The following is a 7,586-nucleotide window of genomic DNA, read 5'->3' on the forward strand; positions in this document are numbered from 1 at the left end:
CTCGCGATCCCCCTCTCCCTCTCCATCCCTATCTCGCTCTCCCGCTCCCACACTCCCTCTTCCTCTCCCTCTATTGCAAATCCCAGCCCTCCTCACAATCAAACTCTCCAAGGTTTAAGCGGAGAACGATCTTCTGTTCTTCCCCATTTAAAGGCGAACACTGACCCTTCATCTCATTTGCGTTCTCTCTCTCTATCTCACACAGTCTCTCTCTTGCTCTAGAAATTACTAGGGTTTCCTTTCCTCTATATGAAATATTCACTACATTCAAGGCAGCTTACTGATGAGGTAGTGAAAAGGCTCTCTTCATCGAGATAGCCATTTTTAGGAGGAAAAAAATTGCATTTTGGTGGTCTTTTTGCTACAATTTGGAGTGATTTTGATCTGATTAGCTCGAACAGAGGATTTCTGAAGCTTCTTCTGAGAACTGGAGCTTAAAAATTGAAGATTGAGGTCTGGGCCTCTGCATTTCTATGCTGAAAAAGATCTTTTCCAAGCAGTTTTCTACAATTCCATCAGCCAAAACACTGGGATTTTCTATCTATCGACCGTCTCTGTGTACTTTTCTACCATCTGGCTGTAGTGTTGTATATAAGGTCGAAATCTGCGCTTTGAAAGGCCAGCAGTCTTTTTAAGCTCATTTTTTCATCCAAACCTTGCAAAGCTGACGGAGTTTCCAAGAGGGCAAAGTTGCGGGCGCAGGAGTTTTATTTCTTCTTTTGCTTCTTTCACTCTTCCAACTGATTTTTTTCAGGAAATGGCGATGGCGATTGTGCAACATCGCAGGAGTGGCAGCAGCAACATCAGCATCAACAAGCATCTTGATTCCAGGAGGTATGTCTGGTACACAGCCGAACAGGTTAAAGCACTGGAGTGAGTGTATGCCGAGTGTCCTAAGCCAAGTTCGATGCGTCGGCAGCAGTTGATTCGCGAGTGCCCTATCCTGTTTAACATCGAGCCAAAACAGCCTGGTTTCAGAATTGCAGGCAAGAGTAATGAAATATTGAATTTGTTTATTTATTTCCTTCACTGTTTTTTATTTGGCTTGATAAATGTGTTTGGAACTAGAAGGGCTCCATCCCTTAGACCTTTTCTTTTTGCATGCATGTAAAACGGTTCCTTTAAAATTTGGTGATACTTGTTGGGTTGATTCAGCAAGATTTCCTAATGGGAAGATGGTTTATTTAGGAAGATAAAAGAAAAGAGGATGAAAACATAGAGTGCAATTTAATTTCTTTTTTTTATTTCTTCTTTATTTATTTATTTTTGAAATGGAGGATAGAAAACAGAGCAAATTGAGGAGAGCATGTGAGAACAAAGGGAAATTTTTTTTCTAATTTTATTATATTTTTTAAAAATATCTGTGAGCTTTATTGAAGAAGAGAAAGAGGGAAATCTAATATTTCCGTCGGATCTGATGTTATTTTGTCAAAAATGCCACATGGAGAAATTGGTCCCATTTCTCTGGAGAATTGTCTCTATGAGGATGAACATGAGTCTACCTTGTTCTTAAGTTGTCTTTGTCCATTCCTTCTCTCCCATCTCTTTTACAGAGAAAGATCTGGCCTTTTTGGATCTAGATTTTTTTATATATACCATTAGGACTTGCTCCGTGTTGCAGATGGTAGGATTTTCAAGATGGTCTTGGTTTTTGTAGGTGCTGTGAGAAGCAAAGGAAAGAGGCTTCTAGACTTTAGACTGTTAACAAGAAACTGACAACTATGAACAAGCTGTTGATGGAGGAAAATGATCACCTACAGAAACAAGTCTCACAGCTGGTTTATGAGAATGGGTACATGCGGCAGCAACTAAAAAATGTAAATTCTCTCATCACAGGCTTTTACCTATTACGTTCTTTTTATTTCTTTTCACTTTTTTTCTGCAAACCTTATTTACAGTGCCAGAGGACTTGCAATTCAATCAATGCATTTAAGAGAATTCAACTGGTTAAGATTAATTAGCATATTCAATCTCTAAAGCGCATTTAATTCAATTGTTTTACTATCACTGGATTTAAGTGAAGCATTTTTTTTCTTTACCGGAATATCTTCCAAAAATTTTGTGCATGCCCTCCCAGGTATCTTCTTTCATAGGGAAGTTGATCTTTAGTGATAGGTTTACCAACTCATTGATTCAAGCATTTAGGATACTACTAAAAAAAACACATGCAAGGGTACTTTCTGTAACCCATCATTAGACAATTTTTAGTTCTTTCTTCAATCTAAGCATGTTACGCTGATTCATATTATCTGTATTGAGATTTAGAGCAACTTTGCCCCACTTTCAGAGAAATTTAGTTTTGAGTTCAATATGTGCAAATTGTATTGCCCAATTACAAGTTACCATAAGCAAAATCAATTGGAAGGTTTTCTTTTCTAGTTTTATAGCACGTGAGATCTTCTAAATGACATGATCAAGAGGTTTCCTGTTAAGATAGATAATGGCAAATAAGGACTTGTTTTTCTCTTTATAGCAGAAAAATTATCATGATTCTCTTAACTATGGTATATTATAGAATACGAAACCAGTTTATGAATCCTCTTTCTTTTAGTGTGTATTGGGTTTCTTTATGTTGAGTTCTCTAATTATAGATACTTTTCTTTTAGTAAGTATTGGGTTTCTTTTTGTTTTTTGTTTTTGGTGAATAGCCTAGTCCAGATTCGATTGGGATTGTTGCCATTTCACACTATTGCAGTGGAGTGGCAGCACGTGCCTGTGGTCTAGTGAGCTTAGAACCTACAAAGGTAAGTTTTGGTTTTCTTAACTTTAGAAATTGGAATCCTATTTCTGAAAAGAAAAAAAAATGGCAATGACCACTTTTGAAAATTTTAAATTGATTAGAAAGCATCTATAGAGAGTTTTTATGTCCTTGTTTGCTAGACTTAGTGAACATTTCAAGATTTTAGGTTAAATGCATTTTGATTATTTTCAGCCAGTTAAGACATTTCATGGTTTTCCGTCAATTAATTTGGAAGTCGGGGGTTGAATAATTTTTTTTCCTAGTTATTAGTGATTTGGTCAACTACCAGTAATTCAATTCCATCCTTTGACAGATCGCAGAGATCCTCAAAGATCATCCATCTTAGCTCCGGGATTACCGGAGCCTTAAAGTCTTCAACATGTTTCCCGTTGGAAACAGAGGGACAATTGAACTGATATACATGCAGGTTGGTAGGAGTAGTATGACTTTAGCCCATCTCTATCCATTATTAGAACCATCACTTCTCTCCCCTATCCAGATCACTGACGTCTCAGTTGTTTTCAGATGTATGCTCCAACAACTTTAGCTCCTCCACGTGACTTCTGGACTTTGAGATACACCACAAGCTTAGAAGATGGCAGTCAAGTGGCATGTCATGTCATCAAGTCCTCTATTCTGGCATTCTAATTTGTTATCACCTTTGTAGATAGCTGATTGGTAAGTTTTTCATTAGGGGAGCTGATTAAAAATAAGTGTTTCATCTAGGGAACCACTATGCATTCCCACCCCTTTGATTTGCTAGTTCCCATCTTCAATTTTAGTAATTGAAACCATTCTAGTATACAATACCCATTTCCCATTTTGGCGATTTAAATTGTTTAAGTCTACTATTTCAATTACCAAAATGGAAAATGGGTACTGGAAAATCATTCAAGGTGGTTTTGGATATTATTTCCTTTGCTACCTGGAGTTGTTGGAAAGGGTCCAGGAAACCAATTCCATGTGTATCGATTGCAGCTGCTTGGGAACAAATGACTGGAACCTAGAAGCTAAGCAATTAGAAGTTCAATTAAGTGTCTTGGGTGGTCTGACAACCCAGATTAGTTTGAACATTATTGTTGGCCATTAAACTAGGCCTGTCCTTTTTTATCTTCCCATTTATTAGTTGGCAAGTTGGCACAGCAAATGCTTCATTTAATTATTCATTTGTCATTGGTTTGATATCAATCTGTCAAGATTTGTGAGAGATCACTAAGTGGTGCTGGTGCTGCACTGAGTGGGTCCACTGCTTCCCAATCTGTAAGAGTTGAGATGTTGCCTAGTGGTTATTTAATTCGGCCATGTGATGGTGGAGGGTTGATCATCCACATTGTTGACCATCTAAATCTTGAGGTTTGATTTCCAACTTTTACCTGTCTAATTCGACCTTCCTTGGTGGTAACTTAACTCATGTCATTCCTTCAGGCATGGAGTGTGCCTAAGGTGCTGCGGCCACTTTATGAGTCATCGAAGGTCATTGCTAAGAAAATGACCATTGCGGTATGTATAAAATGTTTATAGTATTGGTAATTAGGCCAACGTGCACGCTATGGTTTTCATGAATATTCTATTCTTCATTCGTTGTCTTAAAGTTAGCTTTGCTGGTTTTGAGCTTAACATTGAATGAAGGACTGAGATTCTCCTCAATGTTGGAGTTGTCAATGGGTTTTAGTTTTTACTGAATGATCCTTACACCTTAAACAAAATGAGAACTAATTAATAATCTCCTACAAAGGCACTGCGTAACATCAGACATAGCTCAAGAGATGAGTGGCGAGGTGGTGTATGGTTTGGGCAGGCAGCCTGCTGTTCTATGAACTTTTAGCCAAAGATTGAGCAGGTAATTTCTATACTTCTTATAATTGTATTTGTATTGGTCTTTCAAAATAAATAAATGTATTATATTGCCTGTGTGCATGTTCAGTTTTTTCTTGTTATCAACATATTTCTATTTTCTATTATGTGTGCAGACCTTGAGTTTTTTTTTTTTTCTTTTTTAACTTTGGTAGGGGTTTCAATGATGCCATCAATGGATTCCATGATGATGGCTGGTCAGTGTTGGATTCAGATGGAGTCGAAGATGTAATAATTTCCTCTTATTTATAAAGTTATATCTACAAAAACTGTCACATCAGTTTGTTTGTGGGTGCAAAACAGCTTAGAACTGGTGATTCTGTTCTATTTATAAGGTAATTATTTTCTAAGTATTGTTGGACTACCACATGCTTTCTGGTTTTTATGGAAGCTGCATTCTACCCTTGTCCCAAAGTATTATGAATTGGATGGATGGCCAAAGATTCTTTCCGGAAGTGCCACCATGACTGCCTCCTGTTGATTCTCTGTAGTACTTTCTTGGATTGTGTAAGTAGATGCTAGTTATATATGATGTTTTCTTTTGTTTTATGGTGTTTTTGGAGAGATCATTTTCTTTTGTATGGTGAAAATGGGCTTATTGCAAATTTCCAGTTACTAGTAGGGTTGTTTGGCAAAAATTTGCAGAAAGGACTAGAAGGAGTTACAATATGTGATTCATTTACAGAAAGGAGGCAGCTTTGCCTCAAAGAGATGTAATGTAGAGTACTTGGTTTTCAATATATAAAATTGCTAAAATTACATTGAAATGTCTCTAGAAGAAATGTTTGTTGGGTACTTGCATCTCTTTTCTGCTATTCCCCTGAACATAGAAAAGTGATGATTTTGGATTAGTTAACGGATGATAGGTGTCTCCCTCATCCTCCTGTCATGCCTGTGCAAGCAAAATCATCCTCCTGTCATTTCATAGCTCAATGTGTTTGGTACTTTACACCTCTAAAAGAGCCGCGGGTTCAAATCCTTTCCAAATTCTTTTTACCTTTAATTAAAAACCTGACTTGGCTAGTGACGTGGCTCAAGTCAGAGCGAGTCACGTTGAGTTGACCGAGTTAGCAAGTAGACTCAATGGGTTTTGTGGTGAGTTGGCTGAGTCACAGTCTGATTTGAGTTTCCAATTGACTTGGTATGAAACCTTGTTGAGTCGGCGAGTTTTAGAACTATGGAGAATACAATTCTCCCCCATATTGAGCAAAATTCTTGATTTTTATTTATTATTTATTTTTTTATTTAGAATTTCTGAAGTTTAAAGTAATGTGATGGCCAATCTGATTTTCACGTGCATTGTGTGTCAGGTAATATCTTTAAACATCAATTTCAGCCCTTGGATTGGTTGGCATTCTTCCCTAGCATATTTGTCCTGATCTTTTCTCCGATTCAAAGTGTGATAGAAGATTTTTCATCTGAAACTTAATACTTCCAGTCTTCAACACCTACCTTCAAAACTGAATTGTTTATTGTTCTTCTCTGTTGCAGACTATGTCATCAGGCTAGTGTTTCCTTTATTCATGGCATGTCTATCAACTGTTCCTCTGAAGGATCAAGAAATCTAGCTAAATCATTATAACATTAACCTTCTCCTTATATCCAACTTAGCTGACAGAAATGGAATTCTGAGGAGTGCATATCTTTCTAAGCCTATTCACAAGAGAGGGCTTGTTGGGCAAACATTCTGCTCTGTAGGAGTGTGCACATTCTGCAGTGCCAATGGAAATGATGGTTAATTTTCAACTTTTAAAAGGTAACATAACCCAAACTTTGCTACAGCATAATGTGAATTGGAATTTCCCCCAGTCGTATGTATTTGGGTTTCCTATTCTCACCAGCCTGTTCTTTCCTATTACTTTTGCTATTTGATTCTCTTCATGCATGTTTTGGGATGTGACCGTGAAAATTGTAATACTCAAAGAGGCCAAGAAGATGCTTATTGAGTTCCTGATATGGCAGATCTGCCAGTGGAAGGCCATAATGTTGAAGAAATGTTTGATGAGATATACAGGAAGGCTACTGAGGTTAGTCTTGTGTTGCTATTTAATTTTCTTTTACAAATTATTTCATTCTATAATATTAGTAGTTTAATCATTTTGATTAATTCATTCTATAATCATTTGATTTTAACCATTTTATTCTCTAAGATGAACAACAATATTTAACTTATTAGCTTTGTCACTGATACATTTATTTTCTAATAGCAAAAACACTTTTCAATGGGCCAGACTTGGGCCAAGCAAATCAAAATCTTGAACAAGCTTAGACCAAACTGGGTGTTCTCTTATTTTCCAGTTAAAAGTAACTTGTTCATATTGGGTGTTCTCCAATTCCCATCTCTTCATTGGAAATTCTTCTTTTGAATCTTTTATGCATGAATAACAGGTTTCAAGTTTTGGGTGTGAGTAGTCTACTCCTACCGATATGTACTCGCACTGTGATTGTTTCATTTCCACAATTTCATACTATTTCAATTCCCAAAATAGAAAATTGGTGTATGCATATCAATCAAGGGTGGGTGTAAATAGTGGCTACCTTCTGTTTGTGAACTATTTGTTGTTTTCTTTCTTCAGGATATTTGTTGTAACATGGAATGCAGGAGGAAAGCCACCAGAAAATGAGCTGAATCTTGACGATTTTCTTTCTGTAGGGTATGAGTTGTTTTCTTGGATTTTTTTTTTCAACGTGTAAACATTGTTGTCGATGTGATGGATTGGATTAGCGAGCATCTCTTATTGTATAATGTTGCACGTTTTTTTGGTTTAAAACCATTTCTAAATAAGAAAAAATACCGTTACCAAAAATTAAAAAGGATTTAGAAATGGGTTGGAAATTGAAAATTTGTGACGGTTTTCAACCGTCCCTAATTTTTTGCGATGCCATATTTCATGAATAGCTAAGAACCATATCAAAATGGAAAATTTTGGAATGGTTTTAAACCGTCCTTAATTTTTTGCAATGCCTTATTTAGCTACGATTTAAAACTGTT

General features: G+C 36.6%; 1 pseudogene; it reads left to right on the forward strand.

The window, feature by feature from the left end:
* Positions 1-757: 757 nt before the first annotated feature.
* LOC131249631 (homeobox-leucine zipper protein REVOLUTA-like) lies at positions 758-4,846 on the forward strand (annotated as a pseudogene).
* Positions 4,847-7,586: the final 2,740 nt, after the last annotated feature.

The sequence above is a fragment of the Magnolia sinica genome, chromosome 6 (genome assembly GCF_029962835.1).
Source record: "Magnolia sinica isolate HGM2019 chromosome 6, MsV1, whole genome shotgun sequence".
Lineage (NCBI taxonomy): Eukaryota > Viridiplantae > Streptophyta > Magnoliopsida > Magnoliales > Magnoliaceae > Magnolia > Magnolia sinica.